At 41.6% G+C, this 27629-nt stretch overlaps 1 protein-coding gene across 1 annotated transcript in view; it reads left to right on the forward strand.

Moving 5' to 3' along the window:
- The first annotated feature begins 751 nt into the window (after nt 1-751).
- Nucleotides 752-27629, forward strand: part of basp1 (brain abundant, membrane attached signal protein 1) — a 52811-nt gene continuing 25933 nt past the window's right edge. The window contains exon 1 of the mRNA XM_063462138.1: nt 752-906. The gene's annotated coding sequence lies outside the window, so the exon portion shown is untranslated. The remainder of the gene's footprint in view (nt 907-27629) is intronic.

Here is a 27629-nt window from a genome sequence, read left to right on the forward strand (position 1 = left end):
TAATGCAGCACAGAAAATATGGTTATTACACATTCACCAAACCTTTCTGCTGTACTTAAACAGATGTAAACGCATACAGATAAACACAATGACTTACTATTTCTGAAGCCCTCACAGATTAAACATTAAAACATAAACAGTAGAGCATTGAGAAGCGGGTAAACATTTTTTGGAGTCAACAGTTTTTCCTAAAATGTGAAACAAGTTGAGTTTTTTTTTTTTCATTTTTATTTTGTAAAATCTGGTCCAATAAACAGATGACAGTTACTTCAGTCTGTGAATCAACAAGTGCGTCCCGCCTACCAACAAGTCCTCGGAAACACGTGAGTAAAGTGAACAGCAGGGGGCGCTCTAAAGTAACGACTGACGAAAGACGGAGCGCAAGAATGAAGTATTGCAACTAAAAGAAGCGCAGAGAGAAATTTCCGTTCCTAACAATATCAGAGTAATTTTTTTTTTTACTAAATACATAAATAAAATAAAATGAATCATTTTGTGTGAAGGATTGAACTCAGAAAAGAAAAAAATGAGCTTCACGTTTGGAGACACTGCTCGGTCTCACATATGCAGCAGCACAGCAGTGATAAAATGATCATAAAGCAGCATTAAGTGTTTTATGATCCTAGAGAAATAAATGGAAATAAAGACGCGTGCACCACAGAGCTTTAATAAAGCGAGTCGTTAGGAACAGGTACGTTTTCTTCACGCTTCTGCTCTGAGTGCACACCGCTCGCGCGTGCACGTGCGTTCGGATGCGTGTGCGCGCAGGCGGAGGATCGCCGCGGAGCCGTACCGTGTAGCAGGCACAAGCCGCTGGGCGCGCAGGAGAAGCCGCAAAAAAATCCAGCAGCCGCTACTTGAAGCTGCCAGGAGCGCAGAGAACGTGTCGGAACTTCAGTGTACACGGTAAGAGCTGCTCCATCGCCCCACTCTCCTCTTTTACTGCCCCACGGAGCCGCTCACATGCTCGTGGCTCTTTTATTTTCTTTATTCCTTTTGTCTTTTCCCATCTCTCCGTTTGGACAGCCGCGCGGAGCGAGTGCAGGGGATGAGACAAAGGACGTGGAGATGTCGTGAAAAAAGAAGGAAATCAAATATTTTTTAAAAAGGGGGAAATTAGAAAACTGTAAAATTCTGTTTTCTTCTGTGCTCTTTTTTTTCTCTTTTTCTTTTCCAGGCGACAAAATGTGCACGAGTTTAAAAAGGGGTGTGTACAGTCTGGGAGAGCACGCGCTCAGACACGGTCTCGCTTTTCTCACTTTTATTGAGGGAAAAAAGCAAAAATCACCTCGACTGCGCTCAAAGTGCGATCGAGTAGCGTGCTCTTTATTATTTATTGATTGCTTTGATATCGTTTATGATTATATAATTTCCACAGACTGCTCCGCACCGCAGAGGGGAGGGGGGGATTTGGGGCTCGGGGGGTGGGGTGGGGGTGCCCCCCCTCATAATTTGCAGCCAGTAAACAGTTGAACATCCAGAAATAAGAAGAGTGCTCTTCTGCTCTCCCCACCTCTTTGTCTTTGTGGAGGTGTGACACCGTTCTGCCTGAATGCGACACGCACGCGCACACACGCACGCACTCAGTGACTCTTATCACATGCACTCTCTAACCACATCAGTCCGTGTCATGATTCAGATGAATTATTGATCTCATATTCTCGTTTTATTGCACTCAGCAGGAGTATGGAGGAGGGATGGGGGGGGGGGGGGGGGGGTGAGGAGCCTCTGTGGGATGATGTTGATGATGAGGAGGAGAAGGAGGAGGGTGGGGGGTGGTTGATGGAGAATCTAAGCTGCATTCTCTCCCGCACAAACACAGAGTTCATCTTTTCACTCGTCTTCTTGTTTCTGCCGCTGCTCGAATTTATCTGTTTGCTTACGCGGCGAGTCAAACTTTATTAGCCGTACCCCGCCGGTTAATTGCCTGGTCCTTTGTTTGCCGCGGCACGCATGCGCATTAGGTGTAGGGTGTGGATGGGAGAGATGCCACCTTGCGTATCAATAGGATGGAGAGGAGGAGGACAGTCTTTCGGGTTTTGGTTTAGTTGTTTATTTGCGTGAAAAAAATGACAATAAACGATTAAAATGTGATGAGGAGGTGTTGTGTGTCTGTGCGCGTGTACTTTGCGTTGTCTGTGTGTTTTTCTTCCTCCTCCGTTTCTCGGTGATGTGACGCTGTGGATTGTGTGTGCGGATGACGGTTTGTGTGTGAATGGCGCCTCAGTTGTGGTGGTGCTGTATCGGAATTGGACTGTGCTGCAGCGATGTGCTGAAATAACTGATTAATCGGGTACTGTAATGATTAATTATGATAATTACTTCACCTGAAATCACAATGAAACCAATGCAGAAATGACAAACAGCTTTATTTGCTTAAAGAAGGTTTTGTTGGACAATTATAATGATTTTCTGGCAAACTGTCACCTGCACAGTTCATGCACTGTAGCAACGGATAGTTAGGACATTCATAGACATTCAGTCTTACAGCTCTGAGCCCACCGACAGCTGAAGTCAACATACAGGAATCTGCAGTCTGTGGGAGTTTTTTGCTTGTGTTGACTTACTGCTGAAATCAACCTTGTAGCTGACACAGCAAGTAAAGGTGTGCAGCGAGGGCGCGTCACACCTAGGGTTGTGAAATTAGTCCAATTCAGATTTCATTTACATTTTCCTCCTTTAACAATTATTAAAGGAAGATAACGAAGATAACGTTCGCACTGTGCTGCTCTGCGTTTCGTAACAGTGCTCTGACCCCGTTGGTCCCGCCGGGCTGTGGCATGTTTACTTCATTTCTTTCTTGCGTTCTTTATTTCCATTCCTATTTCAGATGAATTACAATCAAATTTCAAGGGTACATCGCAACAGTTAAAGAGATGCGTTCAATAAACCCAGTCAGTCCACAAACAGTCCCGTTAACTGTGATCTCAGCCGTGGCCAAAATAACTGTGATTGTAATTGTTGCCGTAATCAAACAACAGTTTACTGTAGCAGCAGTTTGTAGGAAATCACTGATGAATGCAGAGGCGATTTCCATTTCTTAACTGACTCACTGTCTTTTCCACTCTTGCCCAATGATGGGATACAGTTTGATGCTTCAAAGGCGATAGCAGATAGGGAGTGAGTGTAATTGATCTTGGTCGGTGGGCGGTTGGGGTTAATCATCAGAGTGGGTTTACGAAACTCTGCGTGAGATTAGAATTTAAGAATATGGATGAGCATGTTCACATCATATCCACTGATATTCCATCATTAACATATAGAGATTTTATAGCATTTGTTTTCATCTCATCATTAATTATTTCTGCACGTTTGCAAACACAGCTTCAGTATAAATTCAAACAGACAACAATAAAATTTGTGATGAGGGATAGATGGTTTAAAACGCCTTTTTCAAAATGAATCCCATCGATTCTGATATTATAGTGGCAGGATGGTGGGATTTATTACAGGGTGACACGTTAAATGCTCTGATTGCTTTTGTGTGTGGAACACACCATGAATAGTTACCTAAGCTGACAGTTTGCTTAAAATGTCAGCAGACAAGCTCTGGGAAGTGTTTGTTTTTGGCTGAGGATGTTAGCCCTCGGCCAGAGTGCTAATGTACGACCAAGGCACTTGGAAACAAATCATCACTTCCTCTACACGAAAAGAGAGCTGGACCAGCATCACCTAGGTGATGTGTTTGCTTGTGTTGTAGATGTGCTGTTAAAAGTGCCTCCATCTGACAGTACAAGTAAAAGGAGACCCTGACCACGTCAGGTGATGTAGAAACTCTTAATACAGATGTGCATTTCAGCTATACAGTCCTACACAGTGACCCAGACACTGCTTTATGTTTGGTTTGATCTGTCTTCATTACACTCTCGTGTTATGTTTCTGTCTGTGACACTCAACAATGAGCTTTCATGTGTGGCTGATGTTGCACCAGCAATGTAATAAAACAATGTTAAGCAGATAAAACAAAACATTTAAAGATATTTAAATAGGAGAATGCTATTTCTTCCTGTTAAAAGGGAGTCCTTCCCACTGTTGCCAAAGTGCTTGCTCATAGGGGGTCATGTGATTGTTGGGTCTACCTTACAATATAAAGCTCTTTGAGGTGACTGTTGTTGTGATTTGGCGCTCTATAAATAAAACTGAATAGAATCGAATTGAATAAAAAAAAATGATATATGGAGCATTTTGATTGGTTGAAATGTGACTGGGGATACTTCTAGTCCTTTGAATGACTCTTATTACAGGTGAGGGTGTTTTTGAGAGAAATATTACCTTTATTAAGATTTACAATCAGATTGGATTCACAGAAAACATCTCAGACACGAGGTTGGTTTCTGTAATTTTCCCAATAATTGGTGATCAGTGCTTAAAGGACAAGTATGTAAGACTTTGTGACATCTAGCAGTGATTGAAACTGACTGACTCCTCCTCCTTTACTTCTACCTTTCCAAGCCTGAATGAGATGTTGGTCATCAGTTTAACATGAAAAAATCTAGACCTGAGGCACGTTTAATCCTGCTGTGTTTTCCATCATATTCTGGTATTCTGGACACTGCCTTGGCTCATCTGGACTCATGTGAAAACACGGCAGCCCACTACAGCAGGTTCCCTGTAAGAAGACCCCCCCTCCCTATGAACATATGAAAGTCCCATTTACAGCTAATTTAAATGTAAAGATTTCCAGTAATTTGCACCGGTAAAAATATTCTGAATACTCATAGCTATGCACTCCTCGTTTTGTGTTGCTACTGCAACCTCCTCATGAGTGGTGTTGCAGGATCACCATGGTAATGGGGGTCTTGTAGTAATGCGTGTTCTCTGTCTGGCTGTTGATTGGCTGACATAAATTCATCCCCGACTCTGTTCATTCATCTTTGCCGGATGGAGACAAACGGCAACCTGATGAGAAGTTAGGATGGTGACTCATCCGTTACCGCTGCTGTCTGCTGCTCAGTGTGTGACTGTGAATACGTTACGGACAGGAGAGCAGACACGTAGCAATGATACCTCACCCACCCCTGTCTGTGTTACACACATCGTGTACTCATGCAAAAGTAAGCGGATGATGAGTCATAGGTGATTATCAGTGTGTGTCCACATACTTGCAGTGTACCTGACGGACTAAGGGACTGATAATGAGGGGGTGAGGGACATTTTGTCTACATGAATTTGCAGGTCTTAGAGGGTCCGTCTCTCTTTATATGATTTTTATTTATTTTTTATTTCATTGTTTGGTCATGTGATCAACAGGATCACTTTCACACAATCCTGCATCAGTCTTAATTAAGGCATCATGCTGTGTGTAATGGAGAAACAGGCTGGTTAACTTAAGGGAGCGGAGATAAAGCAGAACAATGGGAGGCTGCAGCTGTGTAGCACACATGAACAACTGTGTGTGTGTACGAGAAGGTGTGTAATGGGTACAGCTGCAGGTTGAGTCTCCACTGCTGATACTACTGTCACTACTGCTCGTACTGCAAAGAAGGAAAGAAAAACATTTTAACACAGCTGGGTCTGAGAGGTAAAAACACACTGGGCCCATGTTTTCGTTCTCTGCATCTCTAAACACGACAGAATAAGAGTAACGTCTGCTTTAGCGTTAGCCAAAGGAGTTAGCAAAGAAAAGCGTCTGGACTTCTTAAAGTTGCTTGAAGACGTTTCACCTCTCATCCGAGAAGCTTCTTCAGTTCTAAGGTCAAATGGCCGAGAGTCCCAGATTTAAACCCCGCAAAGAGGCACAGAAAAGAAGATCAGACACCAGCGAGGGAGGATAAGAAAGACAGACGCAACAACATTGTCATCCCCTATGTAGCCGGTGTATCAGAGACACTCAGGAGAGTTTTCTCCAAGCACGACATCCCAGTGTACTTCAGACCCAGCAACACACTCAGACAGAAACTTGTTCACCCGAAAGACAAAACTCCAAAACACAAACTTAACAACGTGGTGTATGCTGTACAGTGCAGCGAGGAATGCCCAGACCTCTACATTGGAGAGACCAAACAGCCACTTCACAAGCGCATGACACAACATAGAAGAGCCACCTCCACAGGACAAGACTCAGCAGTCCATCTGCATCTAAAGGTCAAAGGTCACTCTTTCGAGGATGCCAATGTTCACATTTTGGACAGAGAGGACAGATGGTTTGAAAGAGGAGTGAAAGAGGCCATCTATGTCCACTGTGAGCGACCATCTTTGAACAGAGGCGGTGGTTTACGACACCAACTGTCTGCCATCTATAATCCAGTTTTGAGTTCCCTCCCCAGACGCCTTAATGCCCACTCACATCCTGGGCCATCTGACCTCAGGAATTCACACGACAAGGTGGGGCCAGGTTTCACAATGAGCTCACTCGAAACCCTGGCTGATTAGGTCCCACACCCACTTTCACACCTTGGCTCATGTGATTAGAGGATCACCAGGGGGTCCTTTGTTCCTCTTTGGGGGGGATACTCCCACTGGGTTTAAATCTGGGACTCTCGGCCATTTGACCTTAGAACTGAAGAAGCTTCTCGGATGAGAGGTGAAACGTCTTCAAGCAACTTTAAGAAGTCCAGACGCTTTTCTTTGCTAACTCCTTTGACTACAATGACCTGGATGACTGAGAACCTTCACAGACCTTTAGCGTTAGCAGACAATCAGAAAAGATGGTGTAATTACATTAACCCAGCTTAACAAAAATGTGATTTTAGGACTCAAAATAAGATGAAAACATTTGGTTACGTGTTGCACAACACTGTGTGTCAATGTTTGAATGCAGCTTGGGTTACATTTTTAAAGAAGTGCAAGATGATAACTTCTTTGCAGGTTGGAAGTATGTTTTAGTTACCGTGACTACAGTGAACTGAAACCTCGAGGATATATTTAGTTGCGTGTGATATCATTTGCATTTAATTGCATTACTGTGGTGGGTTTTGTGGCTTATCCTTACAGCAGCCTGCGGACGGAAGTACCAAAAGGTGCAGTTCCACTAATGTCCACTTGAGGCTGACTCTAAAAGAAGAAAGCAACTCCCCCATAGAGTCCCATGTGATTTGAAAGCCTGTGTCAGTATTCACGCAGTTCACAAATATTTTTTTTTAAAGTGATCAAGAGTTCAGGCAGTCAGCTTGAGTCAGCTGCTTCTCTCACGTTTTTTATCTGCATCCTGTGCTGTATCCCATCCCCCTTTGATCAAGGTAGTCTACCTAAAACATCAAGGTCCTGCTTTTACAGCTCACCTGAAATCTAAACTGACACCTGCTGCATACAGTATTTTAAACATTTCCCCTAACCCATCACCCAGTTAACCATAATCACTCCCACTCGATGTTATATTGAGCGTTTCCTGTTGGGCAGTGATGAGATCACACCCTGACTGCTACTATTTCTGCTGCTAGCCCCACCACTGCTAATCTTTAATCTTTTCCATTGAAGCATTCATTTGTGGTTTCTTTCATCTGCAAGACAACCGTACAATACAGCCCAATGCCACCTGTTAAAACCCCAGAAATCACCATAAAAGGAATTTGACATTGACAAAATGTAACTGCAGTGTCACCAGTGCATATTTTAGGCCACTTGTTCAAGCGCCTCACTCCGTTTGGCCCGGCATATCCTGTCCAATTCTCTATTCAAGCCTATAAATAAATAAAAGGCAAATGGCACAGAGTTAACATTTATTACAGCACTGCTGCGGACTTCATTAGTGTGCTAGTGTTTGTGAACTCTTAGTTTAATGCCACTGTGTTATAATTACAAAAGAAATGCTAAATGCTCTGTTTTCTATTTATAACACTAGAACAGCTGTTGCAGATGACAGCTCATAGTTTTTCTTTTGTAAGAGTGCAAAACAGAGAAGTGGATTTCTTGGACAGCAGCCACCATTAACAGCCAGTTTTTTATGTTGTTTGACAGACCAGCTCACAGCTGTGTGGAGGTATAAATGTTAAGTGTTGGCTGAGAGTTTGACTCCATAACGAGTCCACGAGCTGCACTGAAAGCAGAAATAGTTGCTTCCTCACAGTAGGAACTTTTGAACTTGAGGAGACTCTTCGTGTGGCCGCGCTGCCTCCATTCGATAGGCGCTCGATGTCCGTCAGTGTGGTCCTCTGGCCTGTCAGGAATGAGGAAGTCAGATGTTTCAATTTCCTGTTAAAGGAAACATGACTGTGTATCAAATGACTGTAAACTTGTGCTTAAAGTTTATTTTGGTGCCATTTATTTATGCTGCTGAAGTGCAGCACAGCAGTTGGACGCGGTGGTTTTGCAAAAGATGTTGTGATGAGAAGAAGTGACTCGTAGCTCTGCTACGCCCCACTGCTGACACATCTGTCATGTCATCTGTGTGTTTTATCTGCTTGGTTGGGAATGAAATCGTCATAATTGTAGATGAAAATTACTTTTATGCTGCTCACTGTATTTTTAGACTTCTGGTCTATGGATGACTCTTTTCACATTTAATTTTTGTTGACATTTAACATTGCGTTATTATTTTTTTAGTTGGTGCAGTTTCAGTAAAAACATCAGATAATGCTAGGGTTAGCTGCAGATAAAACCTCATACAGTAAAACGGAGTAGTGTAGATGAAAAGATTAGACACAAGTCAGAAATGAAAAAGGAAGTCGAATTTTTTTCTGATGGATTCTGTGCACACTGCATTTATCAGCTCAGATGATTTTATAGTAATATTGACTGAAATCATATGAAAGTGCTAACTTGCTAAGTGTAAATGGTGATTGGTGATTCTGACTTGGCTGTTGGTGTGAATGTTCGTCTGCCTCTCGGTCTTAGCCCAGCAGCAGATTGGCAGCCTGTCCACGGTGCACGCTGCCTCTATCACAGCTGGGATTGGCTCGAGCCCTCCCACCATCCTGACCTCACAAACCCCACAGCAAGTAACACATTATGATTGTGATTCATGTTCAGCAGTTTCCTAACTTGGTAACATTACACAGTAATTATAAGAAACTAGAGGGGAAATGCTTAAGTTAATGGCCTGCTTCTCGTAGAACAGGGTTGCGCAAAAAAGGGAGTAATACATGACAAATGAAAAGCTAATAACATGTGATTAATCTGCAAACAGACAAAGAGTTGATGGTGAGTAGGTTTACCTTAATATAAAGTGCTACCAGTTTTAAAGCACCAACAGAGAGCTGGGGATAAATCTGTGATTTTTAGGTCTTTCTTACAAAAACTGCATGTTCCTTTAATTGATTATTAAAGAAAGCAGCAGAAACATCACATCTGATGTGAGCTGGCAGGAGCGAGGCTCCAAAATATACATTAATGTGATTCAACAAATGCTAAACTCTTTGACCTCCGGGGTCTTCTTGTCTTGCATTCAGGGGATTTTTTGCAGCGAAAATGTGGGAAAAAAGAAGTAGAAGCGACGGCCGGCCCCTCCTCGTGTCCCTGCCCGCTCTCCAGTCTCGCTGGAGGTTTGACGGCACCCCAACATGTCCTCGTCCTCGGCAGCTCTTTCACCGTGAGCGCCATCTGTCACATCGCTCCTCGTCTTCCAGGAAATTACAGATCAAACCGAAAGCGACAACGTTATCTGATATGTACCCCGACGGGGCAGGAATGAACTCGGCCGTCTCGGCTCGCTCTCTGCTGAATCCCAAATCCACTCTCTCACTCACTCGGGCGTCCTTGTGGATGTAGAATCATTTGGCGAGGGCAGATAAAGGACCAGTGCGGCCATATTTCTTCCAACGACCTGTCCTCTTATCTGTAGAGCAGACCGAGTTCATTCTAAAAGTGGAGCAGACGGCGATAACATTTTCAGAGCTATGGGATTTTAATAGCCCAACAATTTCACTTTAGGCTTGGCTAGAAAAGCGGCACCTGTTATTGTTAAGTAATTGCTATGAAAGAGGGGCAGTGCATTGTGAAGGTATTTTCAGCTCTATTAACACCTGTATCAGCCAAATGGGCACATTTTTATAGAGATATCGCTTTGTTATATAATAACTCTGCCATTGAAAGGAAGTAATTTTTTCCCTCTCTGGCTTCAGGTTTGTAAACAACAGACACAGAACAGCAAATCCCGGGGAAATCAAAAAGTGTCACATTCCTGATTTAAAGACTGTGACTGATATCAGAAGCATTTCTGATTTTCTATGCAAGAGTCAGTTATTAACTGCAGGAATTTCCAGATTCAGATATTCAGTGTGACTTATAGGCCAGTGTGAACTCGGTAATAGACATTCACAGCTCTGTCTGCAGCAGCCATCTTGTTTTAGCCCACAAGTGCAACTGAGCACAATCTGCTGTGTAGTGTGATAAGGTAAAAAATAATCTGGCATTTCATTCATGTCAGACTGCAAAAGAGAAGAGTGTGACACCAGCTCTTCACAAAGGTACAGCTGTTTTTAAGAAACGCTGCCGCTCTGATGGCTAAAAATCTATAAGCCAGGAAAAACTTGACAACTGCCTACTAAAAATGGCCACTCCCTAAAAAAGAACCAGCTGAAAGGTGTTTGATGTGCACGTTAGTTTCATGTGTCCCTCACCTATAAATTGGCTTCCTGCCTCAGCACCCAGCCATCAAAGAAACCAAAGGAGGATTCAGCCCACTGATGTCTGGTTGCTGCACGTGCGTCTCTCCAGAACTGAAGTTGTGATAATACCACAGCTGCTTCTGTGTGTTTTCAGAGGTGATAAACTAAGAAAAAAAATAAGAAAACTGTTCTACAGCCAGATGAGGACACGTCTGCCTCGTTAATTAAAAATAAACTTAAGGATTCTGATGATGTTCATTCTTCTCCTGAATGCTCTTTAAAAAAATTACAGCTCATAAAGCAGTACCTTTAAGCACCAACTGTTAGCATCTCAAGCTATTATCAGCCAGTAACTGAGATCGTTTAACTGTGATGCATCTACAACTGGCTCAAATGTGTCTGCAGTCAGAGTTGTGTTTATCTGACGGAAACCAGAAAATCTAAGATTGCTCACTGACCGGGCCCCAGCAGATCCTCACTGTTGATGTTTTTCGTGTGTCTTACAGTTTCTGCAGCAAAATGAAACGGATCCTTCTTCTTATCGATGATGCTGAACACAGTAAGCAGAGGCATGCTGGTGCATTTAAGGCATGTTAGCATAGTGATGTTAACATGGAGACTGTTTGAATTGAAATTTCTGTTGAAAGTAGCATTAACGAACACTGTGTGATGCATTTAAATAACAGGCAGTTATTAGAGAAACAAAGGAGAAATAAAGGAAGCACACAGACTAACTGACTGACATTCGCAGGAAACCTGAGATATCAAAGTACCAACTTTATTCAGAACTGTGGATGACAAGCAGCCGTCACAGGCCGTCAGCATTTCCCTCCTTCCTCCCCGTCGCTCTCTTTTTTCCTTTAAACCTTTAAGGCCCGCCGAGTCTTGGAAACCGAACCAAACGCCGTTCCTCGCGTGAATCTTAAACAGTCGAGGGACGGAGTCTGAAAAGAATGAGACGGTACAACAGAGTGAAGACTCGGAGGTGTTTGGCCTGTTCGCGCGAGCGCCGCGGTCCCAGTTCTGTCAGCTCCCATCATCGAGAGAGAAACTGATGACGAGAAGAAAATTACAAGAATATCTCTCGCCGGATTTTTTTTTCCTGAAGTGCGAGACGTAATCAAAGGCCTGTCTGAAAATGTGTGGGATGTGTGAGACGTCGGTAAGCTGGTGGAGATGTGTGTGTTTTTAATGCATGCAAGGTGAAAGTGAAGAATTTTTACAGCACTGTACATATTTGTGGTTTCTCTGACCACATCTGAAGCTTTTAAAGCAGAAATATAGTTTATTCACAATTTATTTACATTTATTAAATAATTTATTGTTTATTTCCCAATATTTTCCTGGTATTGCTAAATCATCAACAAATAACACACTTGCTGACTTAATTTTATTTTTATAAATATGAAAGTTTATTGAATTTACTTGCATATTTTGCCATGTGTTGGATTACATGCATGTAACTATGAACTTATTTTGCAAAAAAGAATAAAATATAAAGGAATTCAGTTAAATATTAGATTAAATAAAGTATTCTGCTTTGTTTTTTTAGTGTTTTATTCAAAAATAATTAATTAATACAATGTAATGTAATCATATACTAGATATAGCTTTAACAACAACCATCAAATAAACTCAGCCTGATTATAACTAATCTAATTAAAATGTATTTGTAATGATGTTGCGTGATTGTGTCTTTAATTCATTATTGCCTTCAACTGGAACCTATAACGAGCTTCGTTGTGATTAAATAATTTGGCTCTTATTCTAGAAACTTTAAGCAGACCCCATCCAGACTATGGGTGCCCCCCCACACACACGTATCCTCGCTGGTGCTCTCACCCCCACCCCCCGTGGCTCTTCTCGGGGTTAGCTGGAGTTGAGAGTCAACTTTGTCCTGTCTCCATGTCTAGCCTGGCACCCAGCACCACTCACTCCAGGGCTGCCCCCTCCCTCTCTCTCACTCTCGCTGTCTCACTGTTGTGGCTGAAGACAGCAAACGCCCGCCACGTCAAATTTCACTCCACTGGCGTTTGGCTGCGAGCCGCAGACACGCCGGTGACAGGGGTCACTTAGATCCAAAGCTGAGCGGGTCAGTTTAGCCGAGCTGGACAGCCAGACAGACAGACAGACGGAGAAAAACAAGGCTGGGGTGGATGTCTGAGTCTGCAGCTCTGCTATGAGTGTTAGAAATGGATGCAGTTGTTGTTCGAGATCAGCCCGAAGCTGCTTTTACTGCTACTCAGAGAGTCCTGTTTCTGAGGCCATTTTAAGGTCACAACCACAGTTTCCTTTTTTACAGTTCGAGCTCTGGTGGAAGCCAGGCGGGAGATTGTTCACCAAAGTCACATGACCCACATGTGGCGATGTGCTGTTACTTGATGCAAGTACTTCAAGTGACAGAAAAAAGCTGGTGGTGAGAAACTGGGTCTGGTGCCACCAAATTTCTTGAACCCAGAAGATGAAATCATCGAGATCTGTGGCTGTGGGAGGGAATACGGAAAGAAATGTACTGAAGACTAACAGTGAGCAGATTCTGTCCACCATGAGTTTGCTTTCACTACAGAAACATATGCATCATGCGATTCTTTAACCTGACGAGATTTTGGCTAGTGTTGAAAAGGCACCAATGCCAACATGTTTTTGTTGGTTACAATGGTCACAGTATCAGATAAGGTAATTACAGAGTAATAAAGTCTTGACTTGTGGCATTGCGGTTAGCACTGTTGCCTCACGGGAAAACTCGCTGTGTCTTCGGTGTTAGATGTGTGAAGTTAGTGCAAGTGCAAGTGGTCCCCCCCCACCCCCCACCCCACAGATGCTGAATTGGATAAGTAAAACAAAATGGATAGATGGAAAATCTTGAGTTATCGTGACAAAGACGCGACCGACTACACGCAGCTCCTCGCTCAATCATATTTGCTGACTTCAAGGTTTCCGTGACATGTTAGTCTGAAGTCAGTTTCCATCCATTATGGCTGACTAGGGAATATAAAACAGTTATCAGTCATGCGTTATCTGTCACCCATTTCCATAACCAACCTCAGCAAATGCCCCTCATCACTAAGACTGGGCCACAAACTATTGGCCTGGTTCTATTTTAGCTACAGATGTGCTCAGAATATGCTTCACAATTATATTTAGCCAATAAAAAATATAATCAGACTACTTTTTTAATCGCTAAATAGCATTTTTGTTGCCAACAGCCATTATTTTTTACACTTTTGTTGATTGTCAAAAATGATCTGTTGGTTTGATGCCACAGACGCTATATATACACAGGCAGACTGTGTGGTGAAGAGGGAGAAGGGGGGAATGTAGGCTGTATTTTTCATCATTTTGCAAACCAAACAGAAACCTGCCTTTCATGCAGTCGGATGTTGGGATTACAGTTTTAACAGCGTTCGACACGCTGGTAGCAGGAACTAAAGGACAGATATTCTGACAGAGGGAAGTGCAAAATGGAGTGTGGCTGCTTCATGCTTGGTCTACGTGGGCAGCAGCGGCACTCGATAAAAGCTGTTTTTTATGTTCATCTTTTGCTTGTGAACTCACTGCCTCCTTTAAACGTCTCGGGGAATCTTCCTCTCTCTTTGTGCGTCATATTTACGGCAAGATATTAAAGCTAATTCTGGAGAAGGTTTGCTTTATGCTTTTCCTGTGCACTCAGGCCTAGCTGGTAAAGGGGATCATAAACATCACAGAAAAGTCTCCAGAAAGCAGCGAGGAGTTATTACCCTTGATTCTGGGTGCAGAGGCAGGAGGGGTAAAGCATTGAAAGGATTTTTATATCAGACAGCTTCTGTCCTCACTCCTGATGGACTGAGCTGCCCTCTAAGTCTTGTAATGTGACCGAAGAGACACAAAACTTTGACTTCCTTGCACAAAACCCCTGAAGGCGCCAATTTAAGAATCCATCAGTAAATTCTCTGTTTTGCTCTGTAAGGCTTGGCACTCATGACTGAGGTCAGATTCAGGTCAAATATCAAAGGAATGTAAACATTTCATCATATATTTATTGAGATATCTTAGTCAGATTATCGCTGGGTGAAATCTTATTCACTGAATTAAAGCTGTCAGGTAACTTTGTAATCTTTACAACCCAAATTTTATCCTGCTTAAATACATGGGAAACAATTAGGGCTTAAAAGATAAGAAGCTAAAGTAAAATCTAATGATAGTCACTCACTAAAAAGAGTATGTCTCCAATTAGCAGCTAATGAGCTGAAACATGCAAAACAACTGATACTATTTTAAAAGCCATTTCCCATTAGGAGTTTTCATTCCATTCCCAGAAATTTCTCAGAAATGTCACCTGGCTCTGATCCGATGTAAAAAAAAACCCAAACCTCTGAGCTCTGCTCATCAGCACAGCCCTGCAGAAATATTGATTGATGTTGGACCATGTCTGGCTCCGTCTGGAAGCCAGGAGGGGCCTCAGGGATCTGTGCAGACAGATGGAAAGGAAGATGGTGTGGGACACAGGGACAGCAGAGCTGCTAGTGGTGGGCTTAGAGCTGCAGTTGTATTGATTGACACCAGAGATGGAGCTCTCTAATGCTGGGCTGAAAGCAAGACAAAGAAATATTCTGCTACGAAACAATCCCCGGGTAGCTTTGGTAGCCAGATGGAGCCTCTGTACAGATGTGATAGGAGCAGAATGTTTGCTGTAGTCTCTCTGGAGCTGGAAGTGTCACAGGAAACAGATAAGCAGCAATTAGCCTTATCCAGCATCTTACCTCTTTACAGAATAATACTGCAATCCAGCTGTGTGTCTGAAATTTTTAACATTAAGGTTACATTATTGGTCAGTTTCTACTCACTGTTGTTCATTAAAGAGCCGGGGCACTTTTGTTATTGCTTCCTGTTTAATTCCAGTGAATTCAGTCATGCTTTCAGTAAATAAATCTTCATCATTGCAAATGTTTGTCTCAGAGCCTTTATTGAGATCAAATAAAGCCCACCTGTGCTCTGTCATGCAAGCACACATGGGAAGTGAAGTTTATAATTGAAGTTGTGTCACTTACCAATAAGGGAGAAAAGCAGTCAAGAAATCTTTCTTCAAATAAAATAAAAACATGTGGAACAAAAAATAAATAAATAAAGGAAATTTGGAAAATGTCACGTTCACTGCGAGTTGCTCAGTGTCAGCTAAACTTGATATGTGAATGTAATTACTCAATTTGGGAACTCAATCAGCACAAATCTCAAAGCAATCAAGAGCAATTGTGGCATCGGTTAACGTAACCTTTAGCTGTGCCTGCGGTGAGATGGAACTTCGGGCTTCCAGATTTCCATTTTTCCTGGTTCATGGTGTATGTGATGTGTCTGAATCCGTGGATCCAAGCATTCCTGTTTAGTTTGGCTATATTTAAAAATAAAAAAATAAGTGAAACTTGTGCCAGTGTCCACGATGTCATCTGGCCAACTGCTTCGTGAACATCAGCCGGACATAACTCAGTGACTTGTAAAGTCTTGATTACAAGAACTTTTGTGCTAAATGTTGCACTTCCTCTAATGGACACTTGGGTGTGTCGGTCCCCAGAGATCACCAGGTTAAAATGTGCACGAGTCATGATGTTAGCTTGTTTACAGCTTGGTGCAAAACGCTGTTTTCTTTAGCTAATAATACCTGTACAGTTACTACTTTGTAGCGCTCCTGTTTGATTTTTTTAAGGTTTAAAGTTAAGGGTGTTATCACTTTGACAGGTCGACGGTGACACAGGCAGCTGTAGCTGATAGGTGACCTCTCCTCAGCTAATGCCTAAACATGACATTCATGCCTTTCAAGCGTTTTTACTTAACACTAATTAGAAGGTATGTGTATTGTTTCCTTGCACCTCTGCAGACTATTATATGCTTTATAGATATATCTTAGCAGTCTTTTCCAAATATGGTCAGTTCTCAATCTAAAAAATACAACACGGTGTAAGCCGAGACAGCAGGAACAGAATCAGACACAGCTATTTTGCAATGATTGATTGCAATAATATAATCAGTATTTCAACATTTTTACATTGGAACCTCTGGCCATGCACCTTATTAGCATGAGACAATCTTTGCCAGCACTCCACTACCAGTTTTGACCAGGGACACAACATCAGTGGGAATGTTAATGCCTCTAATTGTCTCTTAGTTGTTGCGGTACCACCAAGAGCAGCCAAGTGCACACAAGTTCATGATCAAATGTCTCGTAATTACTGGTATTCACAACGAAGTCTGATGACTGATTTGAAGAATTAGTTTGCATGATGGATGAAAGTCATACATGGTGTGCTGTGTATAAGGAACCATGTAAAATTGTGTCATACTAACATCAAATTCACAAAGAAGCAACTTTTATTCTGCGATTACTGGGATTCTGTGTGTGTGTGTGTGTGTGTGTGTGTGTGTGTGTGTGTGTGTGTGTGTGTGTGTGTAACACCTGTTCAGGATTTTCAGGTATTCTATTGTTCTTTATGTGTGCGTAACAAAATACAGAAAGGGGAAGGCATTCAAATAACCACAGAACAAAGCCGCAGTATATGAACATAAAATGCAAACACAGCTGGGAACACAAAGTTTTTATTACTCGTTACGAAATATCACAAACAATGGTTATGACATGGAGTTTATGGACTTATTTGAATGAGTTTTCAATGTGAAAACTGAATATTCATGATTCCTGTTATTTGTGAAGTGTTTTCTCCGTGTAGACCTCACCACAGGTATGTCAGGCCACAGATGGACAAGTAATCAAAGTATATGGCTGGTGAGTTGCACTTTTCTTCCAGGCTTGAGTCAGAAAACTTCCCAGCCTGCCAGGCAGGCGGGCTGTCTCATTTAAATTCAGAGGCAGCAGTGATGATGAAAGATGCAGAGACGAGATCACGATTCCTTTGAATATCCGCACAAACCGAGGACATTGCAGCTCTTGAAGTCTCCTTTCTAAACAGCGTGTATCTGAGGCCGGGCGGCGACGGCGGTGTGCGTTGGGAGGAAGGATTATTGGCAGGAGCCTGTGATGGAGTGGAAGATAGAGCCGGCTGTCACAACAGTTTGGGAACTGTTCTTTTGAAATGACAGAGAGGACTAACACATCCACCCTGCACCATCTCCAGCACTGCTAAAGGTCCATTTTGGTTTTGTGGTTTATGATGTGCACTTTGCAGCTTATTGAACGTGTACGATGTTCATGCCTGCTTAAAATGGCTGCCATTTGGACTGTCAGAGAGGATGGATGGCCTTCAGTGAGGGGCTCTAATGCAACAATATTCCATAGATAGAAAACAATGACCATTTGAAGTGTATCTCATCCAGCTCAGCCAGAAATGAGAAACAAAGTTTGTATAAAACTGAACAAAGTCATTGATATTTCTGAGTCTGACTCGATAATAATTTCTTTGGGACAAGCCCAGGAGAGAACGGACTATATTTATGGAGATGAATGACTTCAGTCGTTAATATTCCTCCAACGCGTTCACTCATTAATTCATATTTTCATGCCCTTGTAGCCGGTCTGTTCCACTGTGACACAAGGTCAAAGCAGTGCAGTTGGAAGTTGTTTTCTGTTTGCACACCATTAACGACTGAGTTCAATCGACCCGTCAAGCTTCCTGACGACGTCGTTGAATCAGATGCTGTTTCAATTTACGTCTAGACTAATAACCAGGGACCATTATTCCATATTAAGCCAGGATAAATGAAAGCAGACTCTACTACAGTAGGTTCTTCCTGCCTTTAAGCAAACTTCCTCCTGATTGGCTGCCCCTCGTGAACAGAATATTTTAACTGCAGGTGAGGGAGCGTCTGAGCTCACGACACATGTGGGAGCTCCCCTCTCAATTATTATACTGTACATACACATGTATATACATTTACAGCACGGCTCCCTCCCTGAGCCTGGTTCTGCTGGAGGTTTCTTCCTGTTAAAAGGGAGTTTTTCTTTCCCACTGTCACCTTTATAGAGAAACTGGTTACAAAGCAACAATGTTGGGCTGTACATCTGTCATTTCTTTAAGCCCACCGTTATATAGAGCTTTTTACTACAAGCCTCAGTAGCCCAATCACACACAGATTCGTCCAAGTGCTTTTCTCTTACCTTGTCTAACATTGACACTCACACTGATGGACACACCGGGGCCACTCAGGGTTCATTATCTCGCCCAAGGACACTTTGAAAAGCAGACTTGAGGTTCTCCCAGGAAGCAAACCACCAACTTTTCTATTGGTAGACGACACAGTCTCCCTCACGAGTCAGAGTCGCCACAAACTGGCATTGTCCAGTAAAGTAGAGGAATAATAATGCAGAATAAACACTCAGCTGTTCTGTGTCATTATGAAAGACTGAGAACATCCAATATGGCTGCCACAAGCTGCATTATGTTAGCTGAAAGCCGTCAAACATTTACATCAACAAAGACAACAGAGAACAGCTGATCCCTGACACACACACACACAAATACACACACACCACGTCTCTGTAAGAGTAATACAAGACCAGTCATTGTGTTGGTGCAGACTATTTTCCATAAATCATGGAGGGAGCAGACAGCGCTCTGGTAGGAAGTGAGAACAGTTTGTACTGACCAAGACAGTCAGTCAGCCATCTTACAGACCCTCTGTAGAAGGTGTAGGTTTTTAACGTAGTTTGGAGGTAATTTATTAGAGGTCCCACAACAATAAACATTACAATAGAGATGGACTTATTTAATTGTAAAGTTGGAATTCTCAAACAAACACAAATGCAGACAGGCGGGGCGTAAAACAAGAGATTTTAATGCACTGCTTTGGTGAAGAAACCAAAGGAGGCACAGGCAGACTGCGGGATAGTCTGACAAAAGTTGACACGGAAAAGTCAAAAAGAAGGGAACAGACACCGAAGACTAGAGAAAAAAACAGAAGGAGGACAATCCAACAAAGACAGAGGGAAAGTCAAGAACAGATGGGAGGGAAAGGAGGGAAGCGGAACAAAGGTAGGAAGTGAAAACAGATAAAGAAACACGAGAACACTAACCTTCAACGTAAAGAGGGAAGTAGCTGTAAGACGAATAACACGCTGACAAACATGAAGGCAGACGTGGAATCGGAGATCTTTTAAAACTCATTTGTCTTGTTTAAACAATTCAGCGTGTGAAAAAATGGTTACAAGTGAATGCAAGTGCTGTAAAACATTCACACATTTCTAAATAGATCTTTGCAGAGGTGTGAGCGTTAAGAAACATGAACAGTCGTGCTCAAAATAACTGCACGTTTGATTCCATATTACACCTGAAGATCTGGTTCTTGTGGACCTGATTCCATTACAGTTGAAACTCTAGATTTCTTTCTCCCATATGGAGTCCTTCACACTGCTACAAAGAACTGCTTATATGAATAGTTTATGGGAAAGGACACATAATCATTAATATTCTGCAGTTACACCAGCTGATTTGCATTCTGATGTACCGACTGCTCTTTATTATTCTGTAGCTTTTTCTACACGATGAATATCCGTTGCTGTCCAGATTCATACCAAGCAAAATAAAATGATGACTTTTATTTCCTCTAGACTGGAATGTTTGCAGCTCCCAGAGGCAGCACAGGCCCTGGGGATTCGCTCCTTAGCTTGCGTGGTTCTCCTTTGAAACCAAGAGACAATATTAATAAATTGGTATTATAAATAAATTGCTTTGGCAGATTCACTGGTATGAAAACACCGGGGTGTTTTGGCTACACTTTGTAGCTCTCCTAATTGAGAGGATTCAGTGCCTTTGACAGATTGAGTGGACTGCAGTGCATTGCATGATTTAGTAGATGGAGGGGCAGCATGCCAGACTGAAAACATTCAGAGAGTTGGCAGCATCCAGAGCTCCACTCAAAGGAAAAGGCAGCGGGTAGCTCAGCGCTTCAATTATCACTGTCTTCGTGCACTATGTTCACACTGATACGTTATTGAAGGGGATGCAGCTGTGGAATTTCTGATTTGTGAAGGCCATAATGGCTCATGTGGAGGAATTCTGCATTGTAAGCACGCTGGGTTTTTGCTGAATTATTGATTTTTTGTTTCTCTTTAAAAGGGCATTTTTAAAAATGGTATTTAGGAGTACTGCTGGAAATTCGCTTTTTGTAACATCAAATATTATGAGTGCAACGTTCAGTAGGCCAGTGAAAGCAGCACTTTTGAGCTGTTCGCATTGCCAAAACGCCATGTGTCTCAGAAGTACACACAGCGGTACACACTGGATGTGTGTATTTTCATGTAAATAGCGTATATTTTCTGGACTACATCAAGTGGTTTTTATGGTCCGAACCAAAGCAGCCATTGCAGCCATGTTGAAGAGCCTTCAGGTGCATATTTGAGAGAACGTGAAAGGCAAAATAAAAATATAAAGCTCCGATCAGGACACAAACTGGCAGTCTGCTTTATACTGTGAGTTCCTATCTCAGTGCTTTAAACATCACGTTTACAAAATCAAAAGAGCTGAATTTAAATTCACATATCAGACAAAAAAACCCAAACATGTACATGAAGTTCTGAGGTGGCAATGAAGTGAAACCCCTAGAATATGTTTAGTTGTGGTGCCATTTGTATTTAATTGCGTGAAAATTTGAGGCTTTTTTCTAGCAGTAACCACCAGGACTGAAGAAAGAAGCCAAAACAGAAGTGTTGAAAGCTGCAGTTCCTCAAACGGCCCCTTTCCTCCAAAAGTGCATCAATCCCCAGAGACTCACATGCTAAAAACACCCAACACATTTTCTCTGCAGCTATTTTCCTCCATTATGACAGCTGTACTGGTGATACATGTTTGTGTAACTTATTAAATTAAGACTTCTTGTTACGCATTATTAGGGCTTTGCTGCTTTGAGCAACAAGCAGCTGTAGCTCACTACCCTTTGGGCAAGATAAGGTTCACGTGGTTACAATAAATAATGCGGCAGCAATCAACATGTTCAAATCGATGCTTCAAAGCAGACTTAGCATCACGGTGGCTATGTTGATGTGCTGTTTGCAGTTATTAGTTTAGTATGAGCTCTAATTTCTAAATTTAAAAGAAAAGAATTTATGATTAAAACAGTTTAAGTGTTCTTAAGGTAAAATGTTGCTGAGCTGAAAATGTGCAATAACCTGGCCGCAGATGATTGTTGTTTCTTTGTATGCTTGTTTATCTGTTTAATTCCTTTATAAGGATATCTATCTGGCTTCCCCCTAAAGATGAGTCATGAGGCTGTATATAGGAAGTTGTTATCTGTGTTTCACTCCTGTCGCTGTAATGTCAGAAAGCAGTGAAACTCAGGAACCTCATCAGACTCTTTGTCACTCTGACAGGCCGAACAACCAACCAGAACGAATGTCTTGATGTCTGTCTGTGCTCAGGCGACGGTGTCACATCTATTTGTCTGCAATGTCTGTGTGTGTCTGTGTGTGTGTGTGAAAGACTCATCAGTGTTAAACCCACAACCAACTTTATCTCCCTGTGGTCTGTGTGTTTGCTGTGTGCTCTTAGAATGTCGCCACTCTTTAAAGACACAGTGACTTGCTCTACTCAGAAATATTGATCAGTGTCTCACTGAAATAAAAATACATGTTTCTTACAGACTTATGTGTTTCCTTTTCAAACAAAATTAAATGTGTGGTGAGTGTCTGTGCACCCTAATTTTACCAGCTGGTCGTGCCAAGACATGCTGCAGATCTGTAACATTAGCATTAGCAAATATTAGCATAGGTAAGCTAGCTAGATTTCATAGCCAGACTTAAACATGTCTACACATATTGCTAACTATATGAAATTAATATTTAGATGTAGGTATTGCCACTTAGCACTAGCTAAAAATGTAATGTTATTGGGGGGGGGGGGGGGGGGGGGGGGGTAAAAAACAATTATCTGATAATTTAATAATTATCTAATAATTTAAAAAGGCAAACCTAACCAAACCACCAATAATATTAATAATAACCTCAATTTATATAGCTTATATATAGACCTTTAAAAAAAAGATGTCTTCTTTAAAGTATCTCTATATCTCTCTGTTATTACTAGTTATAGTTGTGTGTCATCTGCATAACAGAGTAAATCAGTACTGCCTTTGTGGGGTTGTTTTTGTTTTGTTTGTGTTTTTTCAGGGGAAACATGTTTGTTTCTCTAAATTTTCCACTCCACTGTTTTCCAATACTTTCTACAATCTCCCTCCAGGAATTTGCAGACATTTTTGAGCCCTTGTATTGATTCTATGATTATTTTTGCTTATATTGAGACAATGATTGTTATTCTTTCACTGATAAATTCAGTAAAGCATAGATAGAGCATAAGGAAGCAGCACATAATATAAAAACTATTCACATAGGACTTACTTATCACTTAGCGGTTTCCTCTGATAGAAAACCAGCATTACCCTTTTCTTTATTTTTAAAAGATGAGTTATCCTGTCTCTAGTGTGGTGATGAAATATAAGCATGAAACTAACACGTTTAAAAAATAGCGCTGGTGTCTTCCTGTTGTATAAAATATTCCTGCTAAAAGCTTCTATAGGTGAGAGTGCTACATCCCCTTGGCCTTTTGAGATAATTACTTAGCAGATCAGCATTTAGCCGTGCCATTTTCCTGTGAGACAGGAGACACCCCGGGTCCTCTCAGGTCGTGTTACTGCATCGGGGTTTAAAGAAAATGTGGTCATTAGAATCACAGTTAAACAGATTGACCCATGTGGTTTGGGCTACTTAAGGGGAATATGCACAGAAAGACTTGCAGCAAAATGGCAACCATGCAGAGGTCATGAAATTTCTATGAAGTTTTAGTGGTGACGGAAAAATCATTGAAGAAGCAAAGTGAATAACCTGAACTCAGCCTTCAGCTGTTCCAGGAGAACATGTTTGATGGGAAGGAAATACATGTTAAAGTCAGAATAGGGGGTTTCCAGTTCCTATGGCATTTTTATTATACACATTAAGGCTTGTCATGAACAAAACGGGTCAGCTGAGCCGTTTTAATATTTGCTGTTTCATCCACCACATTATTCTTGAGAATGAGTTCCATAAACCAATTCAGCATTTTGTTTTTCCTGATGAAAAATCTCACTTGAAATAATTGCAGCTAATGATAGTGTTGGCAGGAGGAAATGTTCTGTTTTGTGTGGACACGCTCCACTTTCTATTCCCAGAGACCCATGATTTCCCAGAGGATGAGAGGCCTGTGAGGACTTTGCTGCTATTTTTGGAAAAACAATTTGGGAACATCCACTTAAGTTTAATTTTCATAAAAACACGAATAAATGCCAAATAAGTGGGTTTTTCCCTTTTTAGTTGCTCTTCAGCTTTAATGAGTCAGAGGACACTAATTGAAACATTTCTCTTTCTATTTTTTTGCATTAATTAGAACTAACTCCACTAAGAAGGACGTGAGATTATTTACCGCTCTCTCGCTCCAGAGTCCACCAGCGCTCATTAACGTTTCAGCTTCATTTTCACGAGGACTCGATGTGAGAGTTACTAGAGTTTCTATTTCCAATGCCAACACTGACAGGTTCACAAAGTTCACAACAACATGAACAGGGAAGGAAAATAAGTGTTGTGAAAATCTGTGGGCAGGAGTCCAGGATAAATGATGGAAATCGCTTAAACCAAACAAGGAAGCAAGAAAGCAAACTTACGAGACGGCCCAGCAGCTTCTTCTTCAAGTTTGTGTCCAGCTTCCACTTTGTATATAAAGACAAATGAAGAAGGAAGCCAACTTCCACAAACACATCACATGGTTACAGTTTATCTTCCTAATTTCCAATTCCATTTGACATTTAACACCAGCGGCCTTGACCTTTTATTCGTTATTAAGCATTGTTATTGTCACTGCGGCCATCAGTCAGACTGCAACATTTAGGCTAATAGGAAACACTTTTGTCTTTCACACACAATACATCCGCCCTAATGTGAACACCCTGCCTGTCATCCCTTTTCCCATTAATTGGGGTCATTGGACTAATATGATACAACATGAAAATCGTGTTGGGTTCATTTGGCTTGAATCTAACTTTTTAAATATAAACTCGAAATTATCCACTGAGGTCATAAATCAAATAGGACAAAGGGTTATTTTCCTATAGACTGAATTAGTTTCAACCAGAGGTGATGCCCCCTGCTGTACGTGAGAAAGAATACAGGTTTGAGGCACTTGTGTTCTGATTTCACATTTCACACACAGACGCAATGTCCATCTTTGTCACGGCGGGACACACCTGTGTGTTTATGAAGTGGACCCAATATGCCGACACAGGAGAAAAATGAAGTATAACATAGAGCGAGCCTTTAATGCGGCTCAATATATTAAACAAGAAACACGGCGAAACGAGGGAAAAACTAAACTGAAACCTATACTGGGATAAACTAAGATTAACTATGAAAGCTGTGTCAAAAATATGAACAAGAGCCTGGACAGGAGCATGCGAAACAATGACGTGAAACATGAACATGAGTAAAACCTGACAAGACTTGACATGATGACAACAGATGACCTGACAAAGAACAGAAGAAGACAGAGGACTTAAATACACAGGAGGGTAATCAGGGAAGTAGAAACACCTGGGGAGACACAGCTGACACAAATGAACATGACGCCACAGGGGGAAGCAAAACACAACACACTGAACATGGAAACACTAGACTCTTCAAAATAAAACAGGAAACATGGAGGGACGTAGACATGATTCACGAGTTTGACAACGTGGACACAACACAGACATGAAACACAGACTGGACAGGAAACATAACACAGAAACCAAGACATGGATGTAACAAAAACCAGAATAAACCTCAGTTAAATCCTAACTAATAATAACACAAGAACTCACAATCACAAACTTAACATAAGAAACTCAAAAATACAGACTCAAAACGCTGGGTCACAAAACGTTATAATCACATAGAGGAGAAATATCAGACATTTCCCTCAGTCTGACTTTATTTTTAGCCATTTATTCTTTATTCTGTCCATTACGGCACTTCATTGAAATGATTTCGCTCTTACCTTGATCGAAAGTTTCAAACCCAGGAGGTTTCCATCAAAACATCGTCTGTAGATTTCCCCGCAGTTCAGCGTGATGCGTCTTATCTTTGGGAAACTGCCGACAGGAATTTAAATTGAACTTCTGTCAGTTTGACTGAGATTTGGCGAGTGAATGTGTGGGAAGCAAAATCAGAAAAGAAAGAAACAACGAAATGAAAATACGAAAGGACTTTTACTTGGTGAGAAATGGAGGACTTTCTCACTTTGACTTATTTTCTTCTTTCAAGGTCTTTCATTCTTTTATAGTCACTTTACACAGTGTTTTATTGCAAAGGTGCTACCGCTCTGACCTCTACATTCTGTAATGCCGCTCACAGACAAAACTATCCTCAATCAGTGTCTGGATTTTGAAGGGCAACAGCTAAAAGCCTAAATGTAGAAGGTGGTGCTGATATGATGAGGTCACAACATGACATTTACCAGGTGACATGGATGCAGAATATCCTGGTGGGGAGGACCACTTAAAACCATTTCAGAGACAAAGAGAGGACGACAAGAGCAGATAAGCAGATAAAGTGTCTTAAAAAGCTGAAAGCTGCACCAAATAATTATAACATCCATGTAAACAAATTATAACCTTAAGATTGGTTCAGCCACGGCTAGATCACTGGAAGTTTCGGCATTGTGCGCACCTGTTTTCACGAAAGGAAAAGGTTTATACTAATGTAACACCAGACTTTATTCAGCCGTGAGTTTTTGCTCAGGAAGAAGTCAAGCTTTTGTTTTGGTCCTTTCTTTAAAAAACAACAACAACAGGGAGTTATTAAATCGATTGCCTGACCAAAACCTCCTTGTACTATAAAGAAAGTTCAACATATCCAGGATGTCTTTTTCTTACCTGACTCAAACCAACATGGACAATCAGACTCAATCACACAAAGATCATTTATTTGACCAATGACAATTCAATTTTATTTATACAGCCCCAAATCAGAACAACAGTTGCCTCAATGCGCTTTATATTGTAAGGTAGACCCTACAATATTAGAGAAAAACCCCCAAAATCATATGACCCCCTATGAGCAAGCACTTTGGTGACAGTGGGAAGGAAAAACTCCCTTTTAACAGGAAGAAACCTCCAGCAGAACCAGGCTCAGGGAGGGGCGGGACCATCTGCTGCGACTGGGTGGGGTGAGAGAAGGAAGACAGGATAGAGACATGCTGTGGAAGAGAGACAGAGGTTAATAACAAGTATGATTCAATAAGATAAGCAAACAGACTTCTCAGCATCACAGCTTGTTAAGGCAAAGGTAGAGTCAAAAATAATTATAATGATATATTTTGTTAATGTGTTTTTTTCATGCATTCATGTGTGATGTAAGACAGTGTTGTTGTATGCACACTCAGGTCCACGGGATCTTCCATGAAGGGTGATGCTGTTTTCCAGAAAATCTATTGGTCAGTAGGTTGCTGGTTTTGTATATGCTCCCAGTGTGCACTGTAAGCATGTAACTGGTTAGAGGTGAACCACCATCTATTCTCACATCATAGGTCTCCGTTGAGTAGGTGATAGTCACGGGTCATCCTGTATCTTTGTCCAGCCTGGTACTGTGTAGTTTCACATGTTGTTTAATGATGTGATATGTTCATACTCAATCTGTCAATGTCACAGTTTGTTCACAATTAAAATATACCTTTATTAAAAGTATACTTTTTCTCTACTTGCGATGTCGTCATCAGTGCAGCAGTAACTTGAAAAAAACAACGATAACATCATAATTATTAACTGTGTAAATATTAGCCCTAAGCATTCTTGGGCTCAAACCATCTGTGATGAACTACAGATTCCATCTTTTAGTATCTGCAAATAGACAGATTCATTTGCCCGTAAACTGCTGAGCTTTACTGTTGACAACTCTTTCCCAGGACATTACGATCTGTTATCATCTTAGTAAGTAAATCACTCCTTTAAACCCTTCCTGAAGGAGTCTCACGAGCAGATGATTTAGTCTTTTTATGAGCTTCCTGATAAATTCTGATTCATGGTTTGTGGTATCCGGCTCAGGTGGTAGTTGTGCGGTTTGCGCCATTTGAACAGTACGAGGTGGGTGACTTTGTGACCTTATTTTGCGATTGACAGCTTGCTCGACACCATCTGAACCTCACCGATGCAGTAAACGCCGCCCATCTGGTA

The sequence above is a fragment of the Pelmatolapia mariae genome, linkage group LG18, assembly GCF_036321145.2.
Source record: "Pelmatolapia mariae isolate MD_Pm_ZW linkage group LG18, Pm_UMD_F_2, whole genome shotgun sequence".
NCBI classification, from domain to species: Eukaryota; Metazoa; Chordata; class Actinopteri; order Cichliformes; family Cichlidae; genus Pelmatolapia; species Pelmatolapia mariae.